Source organism: Mustela nivalis (assembly GCF_964662115.1).
Source record: "Mustela nivalis genome assembly, chromosome: 1".
NCBI lineage: Eukaryota > Metazoa > Chordata > Mammalia > Carnivora > Mustelidae > Mustela > Mustela nivalis.
The window spans coordinates 49,320,327-49,348,067 of NC_139020.1; the positions used below are offsets into that span (position 1 = coordinate 49,320,327).

Consider the following 27,741-nt stretch of genomic DNA (forward strand, 5'->3'; position numbering starts at 1 on the left):
CATGGAGGGCTTGTAAGAAGATGAATTGCTGAGTCTCATTCCCAGAGATGTGGATTTAGTAATTGCAGTGTGTGGCATAGGAATTAGTTCCCTAGTGATTCTGTTGCTGCAGATCCAGGTATCACATTTCAAACCACTGATAGATTGCATTGTTTTTGTCTTTGAGAAGGCTGTTTGTGTTTGTAGGGTGGATAGGTGGGACTTAAGCTACATTTATTGGACATTCTGGTAGTTCGGTAGAACCTTGAAAGTGAATTTTGGCCAATATGGGTACAATTTTAAATGTCACCTCCAGGTCCCACTGCTAACATGGGCCACCTGATCTTCCATATTCCTGTAACTCTTTTTTTCTTTAAGATTTTATTTATTTATTTGACAGACAGAGATCACAAGTAGGCAGAGAAGCAGGCAGAGAGGAAGGAAAGCAGGCTCCCTGCTGAGCAGAGAGCCCGATGTGGGGCTCAATCCCAGGACCCTGGAATCATGACCTGAGCCGAAGGCAGAGGCTTTAACCCACTGAGCCACCCAGGCGCCCCATTCTTGTAACTCTTTTAGGCGGCTGAATGCAAAGGATTAAGTAGAGGCTTTTGAGAAAATCTTCCATGACATCTTCTGCTAATTATTCTCCTTTAAGAAGACTATGGGGTCTAAACTGCCCACTGTGAACTGTGTCATGTGATTACCAAAGTCATGAATTTGGATTGGGCAATAAAAGTGTCTCATCCTGTAGAAGTAGGTATATGAGGTCATCAGGTTAAGCATGTCCTGAAAGAATATGTAAGTGACATGAGCCAGTGGTTGAGATGTTCTAGCTTCTACTCTTGCTGCACTGATGCCTATACCTCCATCTGTACCTATGGCCTCATGGGATCTTCCCTATGATTAAGTGAGAGAGAGAGAGAAAAAAAAATATTAGTTTACAGATATGTCTGCATAATATGTTGACACAACTAAAGCACTAATGCCCTCTCAGCCCTGGGGGCAGAATTTTGAACACTTTGTTATACTTGCCTGTAAAGATGGATAGGCAGAAGAGATTACAGGGCAGATATTGAACAGTTTGGTTAGATGGTCAGAAACTTAGAAGCCACAAGCTTGGTGGTTTGGTGAGAAAAAGGTCTGGGGAAAGAGTATATGAATAGAACTGTTGGAATGAGACTGTTAATTTGTTTATTTGTTAATGGAGCTGCTAAAGGGGACTGTTATGGTTAATTTTATGTGTCAAACTGATTGGATCAATCTGGATGTTTATGAGAGGTTTCTGGAAGAGATTAACGTTTGAATTGGTAGACTGAGTCAAGTATTTGCTCTCCCCATGTGGGTGGGCCTCATCTAATCCACTGGAGGCCTGAATAGAATAAAAGGTAGAGTAAGGGAAAAATCACTCTGTAGGCTTGAATGTTTTTCCGAAGGGGATTGAGCATTTTCTGCACTTGGACCATGACTTACAACCTGGTTATCTCTAAGCCCTCAGACTTAGACAGGAGCTGTATACCATCAACTTTCCTTGGTCTCCAGCTTGCAGAAAGCCGATGGTGGGACTTAGCTCTCATAATTGTGTGAGCCAATTCCTTATAATTCTCTTTTTCTTCCAATGAGAGGAACACACACACACACACACACACACACACACACACAGTTAGTTCTGTTTCTCTGGAGAATCTTGAGTACTACAGTGACATAGAGAATATTTATGTCATATGTGAATGAAACAAGAGGGAAACCTTGCAGGTAACTCTTACCGGGTAACAAGATGATCTATCCATGGATGTCAGTCAGCCTTTTCCATAGCTATCCTGTGCTTGTTTGTGGGCTAATGAACAAAATGGCTATGGCTCCAAAAACTTCCTTTAGGTACTTCTTAGGACTTCTATGACAAGTGGTAAGAGTTATTGGATGGCTATGATAACTTAATAGTCAAGGCCAAAAGATACTAATGTAAGCTTATCTCTGAATGCATGGTGCTGGATACTTAGGTATGTATATAAAACAAAAAGGATAGATTAGATGCTCCCTGAATTTACTTTTACCCTGAAGACTATACATCTGTCTAAGCTCCAAGCAGAGGTTCTTTCACACTTGATTGCATTTCATTGTCACTGTATTGTGGTAACTCAGATGTTTGCCTTCTCTTCAAACTCTGTCTGCTTGTTTTCTTCAGTCTGACAATCAATCACCTAGTTCAAATGGGAATATCACATGGAAAAGTATAAGATAAACTACATGGGAAAGGTATTATGATGAATAAGGATCTTGAGTGTTAAAATTTGAAGTAGATTACATGGTAGGTAAGTAATAGTTGTACTATCTGATCATTTGGGTTAACTTGAATTGGTTCTGTTTGGTAACTGGTATCTTAACAGGCTGCTACTCAAATAGATTATTAATGGTTGATTGGCTCACTCACTTAAGTCATGTTTAGCTCTTTCTTGATGGTTCTGAGACCAACTCAAGAGTTCAAAGTCAAATCTTCTTTTTTATTACCTGGTTTTTAAGAGATTTCCCCAATATCTACCAAATAAAATCTCTTTACAAGGTTAATATGACCTACAGGTACAAAAAGAAAAAAAAAACCCTCATATATGTAAGATGACTTGCCTCTGGACAATAACATATTATTTTTTGGTGGATCCCACCTGACCTGTCCCAATTATATTGCCTTTTTCCTTTGAGCTCCTTTTTCTTTCAGAACTTTTCTGTTTTCCTTCATCATCGATCCCAGTGTTTATGGAGCTGAGCTTCCTCATCACTTACTTTGTGTGTGGTGACAAAATCCAGGGAGTCCAAACATAGCCCAAAATATTCATGAAAATAATTGTTCCTAAAGTTAAATTTGTACTATGGTAGTTTGACTTGGACCAAAGGAAAATTACATTGTAAAAAGAGCCATAGAATGTTATAGTTGTAAGAGTTAAGGGGAGTCCAATTTAGTCTGATACTCTCATTTTGTAGAGAAGAAGATATGAGGCCCTAAGGATTGCTCAGTGCCTTATTAGGAAACAATTTCCAAACATTCTGATTTTGGTTCAGTGCAAATTCCCTAACATCATGCTGCTGTTCTGATATTTTTAGGCTATAAATATAGAGCTTGTAATTTTCAGATCCCAAATTTTATTCCGTATCCTTTCATATGTGCACCATATTTTATAGCATATGTGCACGATATTTTATAGCTTTTAAACAACTTAACTTGATAAGTAATATGCACACTTAAAAGGCAACATATATTCTTTTCAAACCTTGCATCCTTGAGGCACCTGCATGGCTTAATCAGTTAAGCATCTGCCTTTGGCTCAGATCACAACTATAGGTCCTGGGATTGAGCTCCATGTAAGGGTCCCTTGCTTAGCAGGGAGCCTGATTCTTCCTCTCCTTCTGTCCCTACCACCTGCTTATGCTCTCTCTCTCTCTCATTCTCTCTTTTTATTCTCTTTCTCGTCTCTCTCTGTCAAATAAATAAATAACATCTTAAAAACAAAACAAAAACAAAACACAAAAACCTTCCATTCTTTTTTAAGGAGAAGGTTTTACTACATTTCCCTTTCCCTGGACAACTCTTGTTAAGATTGTTCTAAGAGACCGAAACACTATATATATATATATACTTAATTTTAGGTAGAAAAAGTCATTTTTATCTTTAGTTTCTTCACAGATTTTATTTTCTCCTATAAAATTTTTTTAAGGATACCTTAGCACTTTATATTATAGGTACTCAAACAAAGATGTTTTCTGGAAATGGTCCATTGTCAAATTTACTGCTTTAAATCATATGAGGGATGGTTGTTGGAACCATACATTGGATTGGTTTTCTTGTTTTTTGATATCTGAGGAAGCAACCCTACGAATAAATGGAGTTTGTCCTGCAGTCTATGGGCAGCTACGAATCACATTGGTTAACTAATGCTGAGGGTTTTCAGTAATGGATGAAGTTTCAAAAGTGTCTGGATTACTCTAGGGCTTTGTACAAAAGCCATATCTGGACATGCAAAGTGGAAAATTGAAATGATTTGTGTATCTTGATAATTCAAATAAATGTTCTCACATTTACCTCAATTATCTTGAATCCGCAAGAAAATGTGTTATGTTTGAATTAGGATGAAAACTGCCTCAGTGTTTTATCCCAATTTACACATCCAGATATAGCTTTTGGGTAGTAATAATGGTGACGGCTTACGTTATGTTGCAGGCACTATTAGGTGATTTTCATATATTATTTCTAACCCTCATACCAACTCCACAAACTAAGCACATCGTTATTCCCATTTTACCCGTGAGGAAACTAAGCATATAGAGGTTATGGGATTTATGAAGAGCTTGAAGTAGTAATTTTCTTTGAAGTAAATTGGCAGAGTGATGAAAGAAAGCAATACATGTTGTTAAATTTTGGGAAATGAATAAATGCTTACAACATTATTCATCAGTTTGAAAAGACAAGAAGCCCAAAATCTTTGTGCTATAGGACTCAGGTCTTTGCTCCTTTTGCATGGCCATAGTATGGTGGTGATGTTGGTCTCTGCCTTCCTTTCTTTGTGACGTTAGATCATTATTTCCATTCTTTGTTTTTTTTTTTTCTTTTCTTTTTTAAAGTTTAATCTCATTTTCCAAATCTTTAAGTGCCTAAGTTGAAACTAAAAGGTTTTAAAAAAAAAAAAAAAAGAAAAAAAAAGGTATTGTGTTCTGTATAAAAACAACATATGTCAAAATACCAAGTTACATCCTCCTTCTAAGGCAATAATTTGCACAACCAAGCTATATTTGAATGCATTAACTTGCTACAATTTTGACAGAGGCAGTCTGTGTGCGCAAATCCCTCGAATACTGATGGGATTGTGATTATACCCTGAAAAGAGAAGAGTCTGAATACAGATTTTAGAGGACCAGAAAGTGTTTAATGTCTCATTGTTTGCATCGAGATTCTAAATCACATTCAATTCGATGACTCTGATCTTCATATCAATGCACAAATGGAACAGAAGAGAAAAGCCAGGAAAGCTGTTTTCTGAGTGAAACACTGATTTTGTTCTCATGTTACCAGCAAGAGACCATTTGGGATATTTAAGCCTGAGGTTGAGTGCTCCGCATTTGTTAGAGCTCCTCAATGTTTGAAATGGGTTTTCCCTTTAGGGAGCCCATCCATTTGGACAAGTGCTACATCAGATCAAAAGACATGGGAAGAGGTATTTTGCACACAGATTGAATTTTTTTCTGGCAAAATAACATAGCTTTTTAGCACAACATTGTCTATTCTCTACTGAGTGTTCCTTTTTTTCTTTTCTTTTTTTTTTTTTTTTTAAATAGTTGGGAGTCTGTTTTCCAATAAGTGTCAGGCTTTTTTCATGTGGCAAATTGGCCAGCAGCCACCTGGAGATCATTTGAAAAGAAAGCTGGTGTTATGGGATTTAGTTTCTCAGCTCCAGTTGGTATTGTTTTCTAGTTTCTTAAATTCTGATCAGACTGTTCATTGTATTAAAAGTATTAGTCATCTGATTTTTGTATTACTTAATTTGAGAAATACAAAGATGAATATAAACTTTTAAACTTTAGGTTATAATGATATTCTGTTAAAAATGTCTTGGAACTGCTATTAAGAAATCATGTCTTTAGTTTCTTTTTCTTTCTTTCTGGTTTTTTTTTTTTTTTAAATCTCTTTCAATTGACAAAAAGGCAGTGTCCTTAGCATCTTAAGTCAATCAAGACCCTAAAATGGCTTAAAGCAAGATACAGTAAACCCAAACTGCTGTTTTAGCTATAACAAAATGTTAATCTAGCCATGGAAAGAAGTGGCAACATTTTATTTCTGAATGGTGATGCTGGTCCATTTTAGGGGAACATTGTTCAGCCTGGAACACAAATCCTGAGCCATGTTCCATAGTAAATCAATACCAGGTAGTTGGACAAAGTTCCAGAAAGGGTGCCACTGTAGGGGAAGAGTAGGCAATGGAGAAAGCGAGAGAGGGGTTTTAGCTGCTTTCCTCCACTGTGCATTTAAGAAAATTCCTGGCATGACTGATCCAGTTTTCCTGTTTTCATTAGCAATAGCCGCCAATCATGGCTAATCATCTCCTTCTAAAATGAAAAGAGTGTTGGCCAAGGTGCAGTTGGAACCACTGTTGCTGTGTCCTCTGGGGATGTTACTGGAAACTTCACAAATTCTTGTTTCCAAACCACTGTCTTGATACAACATAATGGAAAATTGGAGCAATTATTCAGATAATATGTGCAAACAGTACATTTTCACCTTTGGTTTATTGAAGATAAATCTTCATCCTCCTAGCCACAGTCTTGCCTGACTTGTAGTACTTCTTGCTAAACCCATTACCTTCTCTGAAATTCTATTTAATTTATGTTTGAATCCCTCTAAATCATGCCTTGAAAAGTACCTGGAATCCATTAGTTGCTGGATAGCTGTTCATTGTTTTTAAAGCTAACTATTTTCTTTGTAAATATGTTGCAGTATTGGACAGCAATTAGAATACTGTCTAGTGCCAGACTACCTAAATTCAAGCATTACTGCCTCCACCTGTTGGCTGTGTGCAAGTCATTCAATTCTGTGGGGTCTCATTTCTTCATCTGTGAGATGGGGATAATAGTATGACCAATCTCACGGGCTATTATTCCACTGATATATACCTATGTACCATTTATCCAAACACCTTGGTTGTTAAATGGCTGCAGCCTTGGGCCCCTGGGAGACAGGCCCTTCTCCCCATGGCTTCAGTGCTGCTTTGCTCTTCCCTGACTCTGTAAGGGAGTGTTTGCTCAGTTGAGGGCTCCAGGATGCTGCCCCATATTGCAGGTCAGTGCCCATATTGTGCCTACTAATAAATGGTTTTAATATCATCCTCCTTATAGAGTCATTGTGAATTTTAAATTTGATATGTGGTGATATATTTAGAATAGTACCTGGTACCCATTTAAGCATTGTTCAAGTTGCTATTATAAATAGGTAAGTTTTACAAAGCAATGGCAGTATCTTCTATGTATTTTGCATATTTCCCTAAGCAGAGTACAATCTATTCATTCAATCTTTTTAAAAATTAAATTAAGTTCAGTTTAATTTAATTTTTAATTTAATATTTAATTTTATTGTGGTCAAAACACAACATGAGATCTGGTTTCTTGGTAAACATTTAAATGTATAATATATTATTAACTATAGGCATGATGTTGTACACCAGATCTCTAGAGTTTATTTAGCTTGCCTAACTGAAACTTTATACCCATTGAACAGCAACTCCCTATTTTTCTCCTCCAGCTCCTGAGTAACCACCTTCATACTCTTTGCGTTATAACTATTTTAGGTATCTCATATGAGTGGAGTCATTCAGTATTTGTCCTTCTGGAAATGGCTAATTTAACTTAGCATAATATGCTTAAAGTTCATCCAATTTGTCACATATTACAAAACTTTCTTTTTCTTTCTTTCTTTTTTTTTTTTTTAAAGATTTTATTTATTTATTTGACAGACAGATCACAAGCAGGCAGAGAGGCAGGCAGAGAGAGGAAGGAAGCAGGCTCCCCGTCAAGCAGAGAGCCCAATGTGGGACTGGATCCCAGGACCCTGAGATCATGACCTGAGCCCAAGGCAGAGGCTTTAAGCCACTGAGCCACCCAGGCACCCCCAGAACTTTCTTTATTGATCCTGAATAGTTTTTCATTGCATGTGAATACCACATTTTTTTTATCCATTCATTTGTCGATGGGCATTTAGGTTGTTGCCTCATCTTGACTATTGTGAATAGTGCTGCAATGAACATAGGCATACTAGTATCTCTTTGACATCCTGATTTTGATACTTTTGGATGAATACCAGAAGTGATATTGATGGATCATATTGTAGTTCTATTTTTAATTTGTAAAGAAATGTTCTTACTATATCAGTAATGGTCACACCATTTTACATTATGACTTATAGCATGTGAGGGGTCATATATCTTCACAATCTTGCCAACACTTGCTTTTTGATCATCCTGACAGGTGTGAAGCCATATCCTATTGTGGTTTTGATTTATATTCCCCTGAAGATTAGTGTAGTTGACTGTCTTTTCATATAGTTATTTGTCTTCTTTGGAGGAATGTCTATTCAAGGCCTTTGCTCATTAGAAAAATCAAGTTTTTAGGTTTTATTGTTGTTGTTTTGTTATTGAATTGTAAAAATTCCTCCTATATTTTTGGAAGTTAATCCTTTATCAGATATATGATCTGCAAATATTTTTTCCTATTTGATAGATAGATTGCCTTTGATAGATTGCCTTCTCACCCTCGTAGGTTTTTTTTGGTTTGTTTGTCCTACTTGTCTATTTTTTTCTTTTGTTACCTAAACTTTTGTTGTCATATCCATGAAACCACTGTCAAGACCAAAGTCCTGAAGCTTTTCCATTTTCTTCTAGGGGGTTTTATGATTTCAGGTCTTACTGAAATGTAATCCATTTGGAGTTAATTTTTATATGCGGTGTAAGATAAAAGTCTAATTTTATTCTTTCACATGTGAATATCCAGTTTTCCTAACACCATTTGTTGATGAGACTATCCTTTCTTCATTATCTATTTTTGGCACCCTTGTTGGAAAATCATTTAACTGTATATGCATGGATTTATTTTTGGACTCTCTATTCTGTTCCATTGGTTTATATGTCTATGTTTTGCCTGTACTGTACTGTTTTAATTACTGTCACTTTGTAATATATTTTGAAATCACAAAGTTTGATGACTCCAATTTTGTTCTTTCTCAAGGTTTTTTAGTTTTTCAGGGTCCTTTATGAATTCATATGAATTTTAGAATTGTCTTTTCCATTTTTGTAAAAAAATGTCATTTGGAATTTGATAGGAATTCCATCTCTAGATTGCTTTGGACAGTGTAGACATGTTAAAATGTCAACACTTAAAATGTTAACACTTAAAATGTTTAACATTATTAAGTCTTCTAATCCATGAACACATTTAATGTTTCCATTTATCTGTATCTTTAATTTTTCATCAATATTTTATAGTTTTCTTTCATCTCATCTTTCATGAATTAAATTCATTACTAAATATTTTCTTCTTTTTAATGCTATTGTAAATAGGATTGTTTCCTTAATTTTCTTTTCAGGTAGTTCCTGTTTTTCATCTGTAGTTTGTGTCCTCTAAATTTATTAAATCCATTTATTCCAAAGATTTTTTATGAAGTTTTTAGGCTTTTCTACATATAAGACCATGTCATCTATAAACAGACAGTTTTACTTCTTCCTTTCCAGTTTTGATGGCTTCTGTTTCTGTTTCTTGACTAATTGCTGTGGCTAAGACTTCAAGTACCATATTTAATAGAAATGGCAAGAGTGGATATCCTTGATTAGTTCCTGATCTTGGAGGAAAAGCTTTAAGTTTTCACTATTGAGTATAGAACTAACCATAACATTTCCATATATAGTGTTTGTTAGGTCAAGGGTAATTTTCTTCTTTCCTCAGTTTGTTGAGAGGTTTTATTACAAAAGGGCATTGAATTCTGTCAAACACTTTCTATATGTATTGAGAAAGGGCCATCTGATTTATTTCCCTTCATTCTTTTAATATGGGATATCATATTAATTGATTTTCTTATGTAGAGCCATCCTTTGCAGGGATAAATCTCACCTGCTTATGGTGTATTATCTTTTAAACATGCTGTTGAATTCAGTTTGCTAGTATTTTATTGAGGATTTTTGCATCTATGTTCATCAGGGATATTGGTCTGTAGTTTTCTTGTGGTATCTGTCCTGTCTTTGTCTGGTTTTAGTAACAGGGTAAGGCTGGCTTCATAAAATGAATTTGAAAGTGTTTTCATCTCTTTAGCTTTTTTTTTTTTTTTTTTTAAGAGTTTGAGAAAGATGGGTATCAATTCTTCTTTAAATGTGTGATAGAATTCACCATTGAAACCATCTAGTCCTGGGCTTTTTCTTTGTTGGGAGTTTCTAAATTATTGATTCAGTCTCCATTTTAGTTATAGATCTGTTCAGACTTTCAGTTTCTTCATGATTCAGTGTTGTTAAATTGTAATGTCTGGGAATTTCTCCATTTCTTTTATGTTATCCTATTTATCAGAGTAGTTTTTCATAGTCTCTTATGATCCTTTCTATTTCTGTGACATCTTTTATTTCTGATTTTACTTATTTAAATCCTCTCTTTTTTTCTTAGTAAGTCCAACTTGTCAATTTTTTTTATGTTTTCAAAAGGCCATCTCTTCATTTTGTCAAATTTTTCTATTTTCTATTCTCTATTTCATCTATTTCTGCTCAAGTCTTTATTATTATTTTCCTTCTGATAACTTTGGGCTTAGTTTGTTCTTCTCTTTATGGTTCCTTGAGGTAAAAAGTTAAGTTGTTTTTTTGAGATCTTTCTTCTTATTTAATGTAGACACATCACTAAAGCTTCCCTCTTCGTATCACTTTTAATGCATTGCATAAGTTTTGGTAAGTTATTTGTTTGTTTGTTTCCATTTGTCTCAATATGTTTTCTAATTTCCCTTTTACTTCCTCTTTTACCCATTGGTTGTTTAAGATGTTGTTTAAGTTCCACACTTGTGTGAATTTTCTAGTTTTTCTTCTGCTATTGATTTAGTTTCATTCCATTGTGGTTGGAAAATATACTTGGTTTGATTTCTGTCTTAAATATGTTAAGATTAGTTTTGTGACCTAACATGTGATCTATCCTAGAGCATGTTCTGTGTGTGATTGAGAAGAATGATAATTCTGCTACTTGGTGAAATGTTCTGTACGTCGTTCATTCATTTATTCATTCTTTTATTCATTTGGTCAACAAACATGTGTCAAGTGAGTTGCAGACACTGTTCTAGATATTTGGAAGATGTCAGTGAAGAAAATAAATATATCTGTCTCATGGAACTCACTTTCTAGTTGGAGGAGATCTAAAATATGCAATAAACATGGAAAGTAAGTAATGCATAGTATTCTGGAAGTGATAAATGTGTCGACTCTTGACTCAACTACCAGAAAATCTGTTGATTAAGCAAAATAAAGTTTATTTGATCTACTGTAGTAAGGGAGAACACTACCGTGACAGAGTTTTATTAGTGTCACAAAGATAACAGATCCTTAAAGGGTGTTTATCATGTTTGGGGCCTGGAATCAAGTGGTTTACGATGTATCTTTCAAAGTGGAAAATCCACTGGGATTGGAAAGAGTTTGTAACAAAATCAGTGGAAGGATTCTTGAAAAGTAAACTGTGGTTTGGTAAGTATGAACAGTCTATTGCCTGACAGGAAAGGTAATTGTCCAGATGAGTACTATCTGGTTTAGCTTGTTTGTATTTTCTGAAGCAAAGAGTGAAGCTACTATTAGATTAAAGTCTTATCTTCTGGGACAAAAATGTTCTGTGGCATGTTCATATTGGGGCTTCAGGTCTCAGTTCTCATAGGTAAAGCTCTGTGAATGCAGATGGTCTTAATTCTCAAATGCTATGAAAGAAAGAAAACAGAACATCAGATAAAAGAATTGGGATGCCAGGAAGGGGGCAAATTATAGCATTAATTTTGGTGGTTACCATTGGCCTTGCAGTGAAGGTGAGTTAGGAATAAAGGCTTGTAAATGGTGAGGGAGTTAGCTAAGTTGGATATCTGGTTTACTTATCTTCTTCATTATATTTCTCTAGATTTAGGATGGGTTGAAGTTTAATCTAAGCTGAGTTCTATATTTTATAGTGGTCAAAAAATCTTTGTCTTCACTTTTTGCCAACTATTTCTAATGGAAAATGTTTTGGGTTTAAATTTTCTGTAAATTCTCTCAGTATGCAGCTTTATTCCACTTAGAGAAAGCTGGTTTAAATGTAGGTAAATAATAAGTTCAAGGAAGGGTGAGGTATTTAATTTAAATATTTGTCATAAGATCACTTTTGAAATTCTTTTCTCCTTTCATCTGACTTAATTAACTGAGGTGTGCTTTGAATCTACAAAGGAGATTTTTTAAAAAAAATTTTCTAACCTGTCTTAATTTCTGTCCATTAGCAATGTCCATTAACATAACTGACCAATAACTTTTGGCTTTTTAAATAAAACACTATATTGTCCATTGTTTTCTTCACTTCCATAACTTTTTTAGACATTAGTTTCAACTTCTGCATTTTAAGAAATATTATTTCATGTTGTGGATAATTTTATTCTTTTTTTTTTTAAGATTTTATTTCTTTATTTGACAGAGAGAGAGAGAAAGTCAGTGAGAGAGGGAATACAAGCAGGGGAAGCTGGAGAGGGAGAAGCAGGCTTCCTGTGGAGCAGGGAACCCTATGTGGGGCTTGAGTCCAGGACTTTGGGATCATGACCTGAGCCAAAGGCAGATGCTTAATGACTGAGCCACCCAGGCGCCCCAGTAATTTTTATTCTTTTTCAATCTTACAGTCTTGGTGACCACTTAGCAGGAAGATTTGCATTGTCCCTCAACCAGTATCATGGGAAAATCTACCTTGAAATGGATCTATTTAATTTTATCCATAGCGAATATAAGCCAGGTGGATACTTTTTGTTATTCCCCTAAGTCACTATATTCAGAAAGGAAATAATTGGGAATGAATTATTCTCATTTATAATTCAGCAAGAGATTTTTTTTTGAAATTTTCTTTCCTTTTCACAATGAAGAGTAGTTGTCATAACAAAGCTCAAAACCAAACACTGCAGACTAGTGTTAGATTATCTTTGAGCCATAAATGGACTTTTCTTTATTGAATAGAATACTGAAACATAGATGCACTCTTTCTACTAGCCATATGTTATTAAGGCACACTATGTAACACTGGGATTCTGAATGAAAGAGACAACACAAATGTTAAATCACATCAGATGTGGGCTGAAGAAAAGAGCCTATAGTTTCATTCTTCCTGTAGTTATAACTATATAAATTTATCCACATTCAGCAGAAAGAGAATCTTATTTGTCTCCAATAGAATAGGAGTTAAAATTAGAGTAGGTAGTGATCTACTGCTGAACACACAGTGGGTAGTCATTAAATATTTGTCGAGTGATTAATTGACCTCTGTTCTTACAGTCAGAGAAACAGATGAGTGATACATCCTTCTGATTTTGTCCTTGGCTCTGTTACACGAGTTAATGCCACTTAGTTTTCCATTACCACATACTTTCCACCCTCATGTATCCTTGTGAGCCTGGGCTTGAGATCAGAGGTGAAAAAAATTTCACTTTAAACATGGAAACTTGCATTTCAGACTTTTTCAATTCTCCTTAACTACTATTTTTCTATATTTTCTCTATTTTATTGATATTACTAACTCTTTAGATTTATACTTTTTATTGCCTAGTAAAATTTTTCCTAAATCTTTTCTTCCTTTTGCCACTTATATTTGTCTTAATTCTCATATACATAACTACCACTGATTGGAACCTTTCTAAGCCCTACAGTAGTTCTCCCATCACTTGGATTTTCCAGATAAGGAAGCTGGTGTAAAAGATGGAAAGGAGGTTGTCTAGGTTTGTAAACATAGCTATTATTTCTACAAATACTCTTTATGTTGGAAGACTTGACCTGAGTTGACACTGCTGATAGAATTGTCCGTATTCATTCATTTACTAACCACATTGTCTTCAAGCTCCTCACGGACAGTGATTCATTTCACCTGCATGGGGGACTTAGCTATCACTGGAGAACTATTCTTTATTTCATTCCTCTTTGATGGCTTAATCCAATTTCTCCTTTTTGATCAAGAGGCATATCTTCCGTTAGAAAACAAGTATCAATAAGCTTCAATATATTGAAAACAAATATCAATAATTTATCAATGATACTTGATAGACAAGTATCAATAATATCCTCAAGATTCGTACAACCCACAGCTAGTAGAAAACTCGGAATCCTTACTTAGTGACTACTAAGAAATTGTCTGAATTGAGTATTTTAGCAGCTAAGCTAGATGACTATGCTTGTAGCCAAAAATAAGAATAATCTAAATCTTACACATGCTTGTCATGGTATAATCTTTCTCTAAAGGATATGGCAACACAGACATCATCCCAGTCAATACCCATTAGTAAAATGATTGGGTAGAATCTGTGTCATGTTACTAGCTAATTCTATATAAGCCTTCTGCAGCAAAGAGGCTCAAATAAGAGAATTCATCAGGGTTATCTAAGAAATAAAGACTGTGATTTGGTTGCTTGTGTATGCCACCAAAAAGGGAACAACTACAAAATTCAATATAATTCAAACTATTTGTTAGTTTTAAATAAAATTTATCATTTTACAAATTCCTTGACCAATTATTTCAGCAAGTAAATTGTTGCCATGCATCATGGAAAATAAGATTAATACTTTTACAAGTCACATTTCCCATATTTACTTGTACTCTATTTTTCCACTAATTTCCTTGTTCAACCTAATTTACCCTTGTGCCTGTGGGGCAAGTCTAATGTACATTTCATTGAGAAGCCATTGTAAACTTCTCTTGACATTAAATTGCTTACAAAAATACAAATGCCATGTATTCTAGTTTGGTATGGCTATAAGTTGAACCCTATAATTCTGCTAAACTTCTTATTAGGAATTTTACAGTAAGAATTATTTACTAAAAATTAAACAAAATATATTTTCATGTCAGAGATAGATTTTATACTTACCATGGTTAAGAGACAATGAATAATAAATATGTGGGCAGAAATAACATTACTCATTTGCAGTTAAGATATCTAACCATTGTGAATTGTGTCTACCCTTATTGCAGATTGCTCCTCAAGATCCCTGAGTTCCAGGTCATCTGGGCCACGTGGGGCAAAATGATAAGTAAAAGTAGGTGAATTTGCCTTGACAAAAAATTCTTCCTTCTCTTGCTTTTGGTAGAGGTTCTGTTTTCATTACTCCTTTAAGCTCCTTCATTCAGTTCTTGTTTTTACACTTTAATGTGAATTAAGTTCTTATATGCCTTTTCTGGTGTAGTTTCATTTTGATTCTCTTCTCTGAAATGTGTTATTAGAGACTTTACAGTTCCAGGAAGCATAAGATTCTGATCTAGTTTCTGTTATGTAGACTGATATATTTAAGTATGCACTTCCAACTTTTTCTAATTTCTTTAGAAGGAATATAGCATTAGCTGCAGTCTCTCTCCTAAGATCCTCTTCTCATTCCAGATTACACTATGACTAGATGCATATTTATTTGTTTTAAATTAGAAGAATATAGCACTTTCCTTTAGATCATCACTGCAATAATTGTTTTTCTTATCCCTCTTCACATTTCTCCTTAAAATAAATAGGCTTTTCCATTTCTAAACTTGGTTTCCTTTTTGTTACATTTTCACAAATCTATTATTTTAAACATTCTTTCAGCGACACACCATAGTTTCTAAAGAAAAAATAGCCTGCGTAAACAGGTGAACTTAATTAATTTCTTGATGGTCAGCAGCACATTAGCAAATATTGATAAAACCCATAATAGTTTTATTTTAAAGGAAGGACATAATATATCAAAAATAAATATCAGTATAGATAAAAATAAAAACACCTTTGAACAATGACAAATTTAAGTTAGAAAAAAAAAGCACTGAGTCTTAAATGTTTTTCTGTCTTCTCAAATGATAATTAACATGGCATTATTAGTTATGAGGGCTCAGAAATTTGCAAAAAAATGCTATTTCTTCTCAGTGCTTTAATTAGAAGAGGCAAATAAGATAAGCACTTCACTGAAATACAGTGAAGTTCTCTTCCTTCTGAAATGCTTCTGTGGTGGTGCCCACTTTGGTTTCTTCACAGCCTTTCAGGCTCCACCCTCAAGCATGGTTTTGTTTCTCTGATCATTAATATTGACATAAAACTGTCAATACACAAGATAATTTCTATAAATAGGATTAATGTATTGTCAAAAATTAAAGAAGATAAAATCCTACATACAACGGCAGTCTTCAATTTACCTAGCCTTTCTCTGCTTCTTCTCTCTCCAGTTTTACACACACACACACACACACAGTGTCACACCAAGGAGACCCTGAGAATATGGTAAAGCTCTAATTTCATTGTAAACTGGGGAGGTGATAACCAGAGTTTAACCAAGAAGCAGGCTTTGGATAATTTGTAAAGGTTCCTGGAAGGGAAGGGGCACTACTTTCATGCCATAGCTCTTAAGCAGATTTTTGAGAATGTGTTCATGCCATATCCATCCTCATTGCAGAGGTCTGCCTTGACTTATCTTGAGAACCACTGAAGTTCTGAAGCTCTGCTTATTTTGGGGGACTCAGTTTCCTTTGGGTTTTCTCCTCCCAACTTGCACGAACCCACCATTCTATCCAATATTCCCAGTTTATATAGTATATTCCTCACTGTATCTGCACACACTTTCTCTATGTAGTTGTCACACCCTTGATATTTACTCACTTTTCAATCTTCCGGTCTCTGCTCACCTAACTTCTCTACTGGTGAACTCACTGGATCTTGCCACTTGTAGAATTCAGATGATTCACCCCATTTCCTCAGGTTGTTCAAACCCTAGATACCATGCCTCTCTTCCCAGATAAACCATATCCTAATTCCTTGCTTGGTAAGCATGTGGTAATAAGGAAAGAATTTGTGAAGCTCCATTCTATCTATTCTACTTTGGCTGAGACTTTGCTATGACTCACCTTCCTTATCTTTTGACTGAGGGTGCAGTCACTGAACCATTCTTGCTGGGAGACTCATCTGGAACATGTGCCCTTTTTCTGATTACTGGAACTTTCATATAACTCTTACATCACAGTTCCCTCCGACAGAGAATAGGTCTGTTATGCCTGATTTACTGAAGGCAGGATCGCTTTTTGTGTATCCATTTATAATCCTGGGCTTCTGGAAGATTGCCATTTCATGTTTTACACTAAAATCCTGCATCTTCCCCAAAGATCCTTTTAAGCCTGGGAGCCTCACTTCTGTCCTGGGCTAGAAGGTCAGCTCTTATCATCCAGCAACCTGTCCTGATGTCTATTGTCAATGAGGATTTTAGGGTATCACTACCACTTGGGTTCTCTCATTGCTGTTTTTCACCTGCCTCTTGGCACATTTTATACCCCTTAGAAATTGAAGGCTTGTTAATTACCCAGTTGTGCTTACAACTGCATGATTCCTTGGCCACTGTGTTTTGCCTTCCCAGACTCTGAAAGCTTATTTCCATGCCTGTCCAGTTCTGTAGGTTTTATGTCAGGTTCCACTACCATCATTTCTCACTTGACTGTCGTATTGTAAGTAAACAACTATACCATGCCAATTAGGCCTTAGAGATGAGAATATATGTCTTACTTCATATGCTGAGACACCGTTCATATTTCATAGCAACTCAAATGTAGTGCTGATATAGAGACAATCTTTTTTTTTTTGAAATTTACCACAGAACAGAATCATTGAGAAAGCTCACTTTCCTCTTCCCTACTGCTGTCGTTTTGTCCTCTTCCTAGTCCATATATCTATTCTTTCACCAAGTCACCACTCTCTGATAATGCCCATTGTCTGCGTATCAATAGCTACCATTCTTCACCAAAGTCAGAGATGTGTAGCTCCTTGGTAGGCAAGGGCTCGTACTATCTTTGGAATGAAATTTGATTCAGGAGGATCTTTAGCCTTCATTCCAAATGGGAGAACTAGACACTGGGTTTGCTCCCATATCTTGACAGTTGTAGCTGAATGGATAAAGATGAATGCATAAAGATGTGGTGTCCGTGTGTGTATGTGTATGCATGTATATGATGGACTATTATTTAGCCATAAAAAGATTTTGACATTTGTGACAATGTGGATGGACCTAGAAAGTATCATGTTAGATGAAATGAGTCAGATAGAAAAAGACAAAGACCATGCGATTTCACTTACATGTGGAATGTAAAAAACAAAACAAATGAATAAACAAACAAAAAACAGAGTCAAGCCTATAAATACGGAGAAAAAAAACAATGGTTGTCAAAGGGAAAGGAGATAGGAGATGAGCAAAAAGGGTGAAGGGGAATGAGAAATACAGGCTTCCCATTATAGAATGAGGAAGTCATGAGAATAAAAGGTCCAGCATAGGGAATATAGTCAGTGGCATTATCATAGCGTTGTATGATGACAGGAGGCAGCTACATTTGTGGTGAGCACAGTACAACATGGAGACTCATCAGATCACTATATTGTACGCCTGAAACCAATGTAACATTGTGCATCAACTATACTCAAAAAAAACAAACAAAAGAAAACGAAACATAAATAAAATAGGAGAATTGTTCATCTCTTCCTGAGCATTGTCTCAAACTATCTTGTTACTAAGCTGTTGTTCCTTAAACTTATGTCCATAGTCTTATATTTTTAGCTAAGTTGCTGCATAAGTTGGAGGAAAGATATCCCAAAAAAGAAAAGCTTTCTGGAGGAATATAGCAGTCTCCTATTCAAAATGCCCTGAGAATATGCTGGAAGAAGGGATTGGAATGTCAACCTATTGTACAAAAAATTTGTACAACCTATTTGTACAAAAAATATTATTTTTCACAATTTCAAAAAATTTATAAAAATTACCTCATGTGCATGTATTAGATTGACAGTCTGCAATGTGTTTCAATTAGCACAAATTATTATGTATAGATTATATATACATATATGATAATTATGTTTATTTACATTAATTATAATATCATAAGTAAATCTCAATATTACAGAAGGATAAAGATAGGAAACTTTGTAAAACCTAATATTATTGAAATCTGGTACCTGAAAATATAAAAATATATCTTAAATTGATATAGAAGCAAACATGTTAGAATTAATATGAAATTAGAAGCTTGATCCTCTGCTTACAATGACTATGCACATATTGCCACCATAATGGGTTCTAAGTCATGGTTGGATTTTATAAAACTGAGCATTTGTGGGACTCATGTGTTGATGACACCTAGACATATCTGCGAATTATGTTTTATTATGAGTTGTTTCTATTCTCTGCCCCATTATATCTACTATCCATTATCTTCTAAAAGCACATTCAGGAAAATTCAATCTTAATTAATTTTTGTGTAAATTAAGTGACTGTTGAGGAAATACAAAATGAATTCACATATCATATATTTAGCATGATGAATTAAAGTTATAGAGTTTACTAATTTATCAATATATTAGAAGCTATAAAATTAATTTTCTAGAATTTTTCAATGTATTAATATATTAGGAGTTGTGAGATTAAAAATGTTTAATGGTGGCTGCAATTTGTCAAGTGTTTACCATGTATTAGGTATTTTATCTGAATGATCTTGGTTCATACCAGAACCACACTATAAGGCAGACAATTATTTTATAGATGAAGAAACCAAGATTTAGAGAGAGTGAAGATCATAACTAGATCACTGGGATATGGAGGAAAGGACCTGGAACTTTGCCAGACTTGTATTTTAACATCATTTTTTCACATTACTTACATCATTACCTCAAACACTCCAGACAGAGAACCAAGGAATAAGGCTCATGGCCATTATTAACATTGAGGACATCTACTCATCACCATTTCGGTATGGAAATATGCAAACAAAATCCAGTCCTGATTGAGATTTGGTGAAGGTGAGTTATGATTCAATGCCAATATCAAGTAGGTGAAATGAGAGTGTTTGAAGCTATGTAAAGGTATGAGGCAGAATAGCTCTTGACATTCTACACTAGATATTTATACAAGTTCAGCTCCAGATCGACATGTCAGCTGAGAATAGCACAGCTCACGTGGAGCTGCTCTGTTAGAAGCAGTAGGAACTATACCTCATCAGCCATTGGAAGCAAACAGAGTGGGAAGCACAAGACCACACACCCCACCCCAGGGGAGTCTAAGATAAAGACCAGTAAATGGAGGAAACACAATGACTACTAATGTCTTCACCATTATCAAGGCCATTAAAGAGATGCAAAAAGCACAACAACTAACCACATTCATAAATAGTAAACTAGCCTTGGAGAAGGCAGTAAGAACTTGGTCTCATAAGTAACTAGATGTATGTTAATTTAATTTTATTGGAAGGAGAAGTAGACAAATATAAAACATTAATCACCATCTCAGGAGTGATTTATTTTGCGTTTATGCCTGCAGAGCGAGGGAAAGCTGTTTGTTTTTGGTAGTCTTCCAGCTCCTGCTTCCTTCTTGATCATCAAGGGGCTGCATTCATGCATCTTCCATATGTCAATAGTAGATTAGCCCTGATGTGGCCATCCTCTGCTTTTGTGTGTGCAGCCAGAATCCACTGACTTTCATGGGCAGATGGTGGTAAGCTTGGTATTTGTGATAAAACTTTATCACAAACAATATGATGCAAGGACTGTGCCAGATGCTTAAGTTATTATTTCTCCTCATTGCACATGAAGGTTCCCCTTTCTTACTTACTTTCCTCCTCCAGCTTTGATGAGATATAATCGACATGTAACATTACATAAGTTTAAGGTGTACAACATGGTGATTTGATATACATATAAATTGTGAGATGTTTACCACTATAAGGTTGGTTAATATATCCATCAGTCCACAGTTACTATTTTTTTTTGTTTGTTTGTTAAGAACTTTTAAAGTTCTATTTAAGATCTATTTTAAGATCCATTAGCAACTTTCAAGTATATAATATGGTATTGTTAACTATATTTACCATGTTGTACATTAGATCCCCAAAACCTATTCATCTTATAACTGGAAGTTTGAACCCTTTGACCATCTTCACCCATGTCCCCATCCTCAACCCCCTCCTCCTGGCAACCACCAAATCCAACTTCTGTTTCTATAAACTTGATTTTGTATGTGTATGAGGTGTGTGTTTTAGGTTCCACATACAAGTGAGAGCATATAGTAGCTGTCTTTGTCTTACTTTACATAATGCTCTCTAAGTTCACGCAGGCTGTTATAAATGGCAAGATTTTCTACTTTTTTATTATTCAATAATATTTCATTATATATATGATTATATATAATTCATTAAATTTTTTTTAAAATTTATTTGACAGAGATCACAAGCAGGCAGAGAGGCAGGCATAGAGAGAGGGAAGCAGGCTCCCTGCCGAGCAGAGAGCCCAGGTGGGGCTCAATCCCAGGACCCTGGGACCATGGCCTGAGCCGAAAGCAGAGGCTTTAACCCACTGAGCCACCCAGGTGCCCCTATATAATTCATTTTTATTGTTGAACAATATTTCATTATACATGATTATATCTGTAACTATCTATCTCTAAAGTTCATCCACTGATGTACACTTAGATTGTTTTCATATCATGGCTATTATGAATAATGTTGTAATGAACATGGAGGTGCAGATTTATTTTTGAGATAATAATTTCATTTTCTTTGGATATAGACCTAGAAGTGGGATTGCTGGATCATATGGTAGTTCTATTTTTAATTTTTTGAGGAACCTCCATACTCTTTCCCATAGTGTCTACACCAATTTATATTTCCACCAAGAGAGCACAGGGGCTCCCCTTTCTTCACAACCTTGCCAGCACTTGTTCTCTCTGTCTTTTGATAATTGTCATTCTAACAGATGGGAAGTGATATCTCATTTTGATTTTGATTTGCATTTCTTTCTATAATTATTAGGGATGTTGAGCAAATTTTTCAGTACCTGTTGGCCATTTGTGTATCTTCTTTGGAGTAACGTCTTCTCAAGTCCTTCGTGAATGGGTCTCTTTCTAAGAAAATGTGGCTTTCATAAGAAATACGACTTTCTAAATTTACTGACTAAAATAGATCAGTACATCTGTTGTATTCCAGTTGAGGGAATCATGTTCCCATTAAGACTGATTGAGAAATTCATTTAATATATTGATAAAATATAACTTTCATAGCTTGATTTTTAGTCTAATTGAGTCTCTCTGTGTCAAGATTTTTAGAAATAAAACTATAAAACTTAAAACTAACTCAAGCTACCCAGGAAATGACAAGTTTACCTTAGAAAGACCAGAATGTACAGAGAACCCACTAGCAAAATCTAATATACCAAACCTGAAACCAAGAAGAGGGCTGTGGAGAGAAGCCTAGAGCTGGTAGAATGCTATTAGTTTGACTTTTTCTTTTACCTGAAAATATCTGACTGCAAAACTTAATCACAGGAAAAAAAAAAGTTTTTACAAAAGGCTAAAATAAGGTAATTGACTATCTTTAGAATTGTTTGGTCATAATTTTCAAAATGACTAACTCCAAAACACAATTTCTTCTTGTAACCTTGCTGATGCTCATGTTTCTGATAGAAAGTTATAAATTACATGAATTCTATAATGCATATATTTAAGTTTGTACAAATGAGAAAGTAGTCTCTTTAAAATTTATCAGGAGAGGGGCACCTGGGTGTCTCAGTGGGTTAAAGCCTCTGCCTTTAGCTCAGGTCATGATCTCAGGGTTCTGGGATCAAGCCCTGCATCGGGCTCTCTCTGCTCAGCATGGAGCCTGCTTCCTCCTCTCTCTCTCTGCCTGCTTCTCTGCCTACTTGTGATCTCTGTCTGTCAAATGAATAAATAAAATCTTTAAAAAAATTTATCAGGAGATTTTAACATATGTAACTATTTTATTACTGCTCAAGATCTTATTGCAACTTTTTTTTTTTTTTAAGATTTTATTTATTTTTGACAGACAGAGATCACAAGTAGGCAGAGAGGCAGGCAGAGTGAGAGAAGAGAAAGCAGGCTCCCCAAGGAGCGGAGACCCAGATGTGAGGCTCAATCCCAGGACTCTGGGATCATGACCTGAGCTGAAGGCAGAGGCTTTAACCCACAGAGCCACCCAGGCGCCCCTTGTTGCAACTTTTGTTAGGCATGTCCTTGAGGGAATTTCCTCCTAAAAACTTCAGCGAAGATTATTCTTATTTTGGTGGGTTCTGTGCTTAGGAAGAGGCTAAAAGTGATTCTGGACTAAACAGAATTGTTAGATTAAGGATCAGAATGGAACCATATAATTTATATTGATGAATGTGGTATTTTGTGTAGTTTATATAATAGCTCTGAAAAAATTTCAAAATTAATTCTAATCAAGGCTTAAGTAACAACCTTCATCAGAATAAGTAGTTAGTTCTCAAATATATGAACTTTTTTGAAGGACATTGCTTGCTGGGAACTATGTTTCAGCATGTTTGTTAAAAATTCACTGACTTAAAAAATCATTCAGTTTGGCAGGAGACCAAAAGCTAGGCACTGAACTGAGAGTATCTAATTTTAACTTTCAAACTTCCCTAGCCTAGAATTAACCATCTCTTGCTCAAGGATGGAGTCTATATCCTGGATTAATTTATATTACCCTGGAGACAAGTATTAGAAAGCAATATCTTTTGTGCTTATAGTTGCTAAACCACAGCCCAAATTAAAAGTAGTATTATCAGTGTGCAAAAAATGATGCAGGATAGGGAATTACTACATGAGGGTAAGCCTTATCTTCTATAAAAATAACATGAAACACTTTTTACTTCCCAGGTAAGGTTTATTCTTATTGAAAATAAGTGAGAAAAATATTGCTATTTCCATAATAATGCTGGAAATTGAAACACTTTAATAATAATTTTTAAAATGTCTACCCATTAAAAAATTCTAAAGTGCTTTTTAAAGGACGATAGAGTTAGACTACCCTAAACCACACAATAGCATCAAGTAACACACACAAATGAGTATTTTTATGGATAAGCTAATGCCTGCTTTGCAGAAAAATCTAGAAATGCTTAGATTCTTCACTCAAATGTATTGGGTTTCTTAAGAAGTGTGTTTCATATGACCTCTGGGAACCAGTGCTCTTGGTCACACTGTGGTCTTTGCTGGGATGCCCTGTTCAGCTCTGGTTTATCGTGGAGGAACTCCTGTGGGCTCTCAGGCCAAAATCATCATCAGGACTTTAATATTGTTTATGGTACCCATCATGTCTTAGAGGGATTTGCTGATGCTGATGATGCTGATACCTTGCACTTTCTCACGGAGATCCAACTTGGAGAGATAAGATTTATTTTTACTCCTCCTTTTAGGATACTTCATTCTAAGATTGGATTGAGAGCCTGAAGATGGGACTGAAGAGCAATTTGAGAAGATAATTACATTGTGCAGCATCACCTCCCTGTCCTTTTCTTAGCCCAGTAGCCTTGCTAGGCTAAACCAGCAAGGTCTGCTAAACCAAATTTGTGGGCTCCACTCTCTCTTTTCCAATGATCAGTTACTTTCTACCCCTAAAAGTGCTTCTGGGTGCCCTATGCAAATAATTCTTGACTGCTAAGGGCCACCGGTTATCCAGAGCAGACCTGCCCAATTCTATCGTGGGTAAAACTTACCCTGTACACTGTAAAGCCCTGACTTAGGGTTTCTGTTAATGAACTCACTCTTTACTTGCCAGGGCTTTATGACATTGAGGTTATTTACTGTATTTTCTGAGTTTTTCTCTAACCACGTAAGGATACAAGTTAGAAAAATTATAATAAAAATCATAACTCCCAAAATAGTAAATTGCTAACGTTTATTAAGTCCTACTATATGCCACACATTGTTTGTTCTACATTGTGTTTTACATTGTTTATTCATTTAATCTCACAATAACCCTTTAAGATAGGTGCAATTATTTCTCTCATTTTACTGTGAGGACCCTAAGGATATAGAAGTTAAGTAACTTGCCAGAGATCATACTGACTGGATTCAGAGATTCAGTACCTGATGACTTACAAATGAAATTTTGCCTTTGTTACATATTGTTGTCTATCCGCAATTTCAAAAACAATTAAAAGCAATTAAGGAGTATTTCTCTGACAATCAATGGTAAGCCCCAGCAAGGCAAGACCAACCTGTTGTCTCTCTCCATGCTATCTCTGACACCTAGTCTGTGCTTACAACACAATAGACAAATGAATGAATGATCTAAAAAACTCTATCATTGCTTTTTCTTACGTGACCTTTTTTTTTTTTTTTTTCCTTGTTTTGTTTTAACTTGAGCTATAGAATTGCTGAACAGTGTCTGGATTAGAGTCATTGAAAACTCCCTGTCAATAATTTACAAAACTCTTTGTTGCCTTTACTTGCTTACAGAAGAATTGGGGCTGGTTGGTTTGAGAGTGTCTTACAGGATATCCACAACAAGACTTCTCTGAGATGCGTAATGAAGATCATACTGAAATATGAAGTCCATATTTAGATGGGTGAGTCACTGCTTCTGTGAGGTCCTTTATTGTATACCATTTTATTAATTATTCCTCACAATAAAAAAATTCAATAATAATCCCTGGTTCTATGTGCCAAAGCTGATAATATTGATAGACCAATGTAAGTTATATATAATGTATTCTATGCATTGACTTGCAAAACTATCAAATGCGTAAATACATAAATGGCAGCCATGTGGGTATGTGGCTCCTAAATCAAACCATGGCTGTGTGGTAGGGACTACATTTCATTTTGTTCTTTGAAGTTGCTGGAAGTTGATTTGATTGTTAATCCTATATTTTTCACATTGTCATGTATCTTTCTTCGGCTTCTTGGTTCTGAGACATTATGCCAACCATATTTATTAAAAGAAGAATCAAATAGCTTCATTTCACACATTGCTTTCTTTTAAACTCTTTTTATAGCATCCCAAAATTTAAAAACATCCATTCATAAATTATTCCTATAACTGGACCTTGATCAATTCTCTTAAACTTCATGTGCCCTCTTCTCCACTTGGAAATGAAAGGATACTGTTGACCACTTTTCAGAGGAACCAGGAAAAAATGATTGAGCCTTCCTTATAGAGTACTTTAAAAATATATGATTGCTCTAGATATAGAGAAAACAAATTACAAATTTAAAAAAAATGTTTAAAAGCAGCAAGATGAAAAATCTGGAAGGCAAACAGGGACTTACTAATGCTGAATAAGGCAGAAGAACGTATTTTTGCCCATCAGTTTGACTAGTGTAAGTGGAGTCTATTTAGTTATAAAATTCTATTTAATCAGTGACAGAATCATTTCATTTTAGTGAGTGTCTAATTGTAGGGGAGCTCTGCAGAGCTATGCTGACCTCCTTCTGTTGTGCTCGGCTCAAGACCACCTTTAATGAAATGTGACAATGGAGCAGCTCCCTTGACTAAAACACTTTAATAAATAAATAAGTAGTTGGATGAGTTTGCCAGCTGGGGGGGAAAGGACAAATGGAGCTGTAAGTCCTATAAGAATAGTTTTATCATTTTAAAAACTTCTATGGATTACTTAAAATGTGCTTTTCTAATTACAATAGTTTATAATGTTTCATTTTGTTTAATAGCATTTGCTTTCATTGTGCCATTATCATAGCTAGCAAGTTGCACTAGTATCTACCTTAGAGTATCTTTCTAGTAATGTGAAGGATAATTGAACCTATATGTGAATGTGTTTTCCGCTCCAGTCCCTAGAAAGAGACTATACTAGTCAGAACCTGGAGAAGTTTCATTTGTAGCAAATTTATATTTCATAGTCCCTTAACTTACATTTCAGGCTTATTTACCAACAGTTTAATTTTGTACATTCACCCATTCTAATTGCTCTCTCGCAAAGTTTAATAATCACTTTCAGTTTTGGCAGGATAACAATAGAGTGGTAAAATTTCCAATTTTTGCTCTTTTTGGGTAGATTCACAACATTGGTAGAGAAAATTCAAAAAGGTTTCAGTATTCTCATATGCCAAAATTTTAGGGAAACCTCTGTTATTACCTCACATCTTAGTCCTCCCTCTCTGATTTCAGAAGGCATAAACTGGGGGACCCTCACCCTCTTTCTTGCTTTGCATGGTCCCCTGGGCCTAATGACCACTTATCCTTTCCTAGGTTGATTTGAGAGTGAACAAAAATGTCATTCTAGCACGCGTCAAGCAGGGGCTCAGAACCAGTTATGTGAATGTTTTGTTTTTTCCCGTACTTTGTCTTTGCTCATCTATTTTTTGGTGTGTGCATATGACAGTGTGGGAGTGTGTGGGAAGGAGAGCACATTTGTTGACTCTAGTAATACCATAATCACAAACAGGTAAATATCCTTCATTAATTCTCTGATAGGAAAATGGTGTTGTGGTACTGTGGAAAGAGTATGGGCTTTGCAATAAGAAATTTCTAGGTTTAAATCCCAGCTCTGAATTTATAGATAATTAGCTTTTATTTGCTTTCCAAAGGCATTAAACCCATCTGAATCTGTTTTATCATCCACAAAATGGGAATAATCATACAAAGCTCATAGGGTTATTGTGAGTATTAAGTAAAGTATGGAATATTTCATTTTCAACAAATGTGTGTTCTCATCTACTTCTTAGTACCCAACTGAGGTGGCTTAGCATAAACCACAGAACTGTGATAAACACTGGAAGCAGAACTATCAGAATATGTAAGAAAAGGAGGGTAAATCAGTTACACTAAACAAATGCCTAACTACATTTACTGTGACTAATTGTAGTATTCAGTGTTCAGATTCTTGATGGACAAGGTGACAAGATAAACACAGTAGGTTATCTTGATTGCCAGGATTTGAGAAAAGAAAATAAGACTCACCAACTTTTTTTCTGTACTAATGTTTTTAATATGAAATATTAATTACCTCTACTCTTATTCTCTATCTCAAATTTCATTAAAATTTTAATTAAAAGTTAATTACAAACTCAATAGAGAAGAGGGAACATCATCGAAGAATGGATGGATGTTTCTCTGCTACAGGTATGGCCACCTCTTTCTTAACACATAAAGGGACTCTTGTTAGGACACTCTTGTGAGGTTTGAACTGAAGATTACTTTATTATAGAAATGGTGAGAAAAGAAAAGCCAACTAAATGGAGCACCAGGAGATAAAGCTTATACATATTTTCTTCCAGTTCT

General features: G+C 35.3%; 1 protein-coding gene across 10 annotated transcripts in view; it reads left to right on the top strand.

The window, feature by feature from the left end:
- Positions 1–27,741, top strand: part of ZPLD1 (zona pellucida like domain containing 1) — a 392,412-nt gene that overhangs the window by 260,860 nt on the left and 103,811 nt on the right. For 2 of the 10 annotated variants that reach the window (XM_082696335.1, XM_082696336.1), the window contains exons 4-7: positions 14,698–14,762; positions 23,915–24,049; positions 24,960–25,069; positions 27,516–27,582. The exons of 3 other annotated variants lie outside the window; for them this stretch is intronic. The gene's annotated coding sequence lies outside the window, so the exon portion shown is untranslated. Of the gene's footprint in view, positions 1–14,697; positions 14,767–23,914; positions 24,050–24,959; positions 25,074–27,515; positions 27,583–27,741 lie in introns of all 10 variants that reach the window. 5 more of the 10 variants (XM_082696331.1, XM_082696339.1, XM_082696334.1 and 2 more) reach the window with 4 other exon arrangements.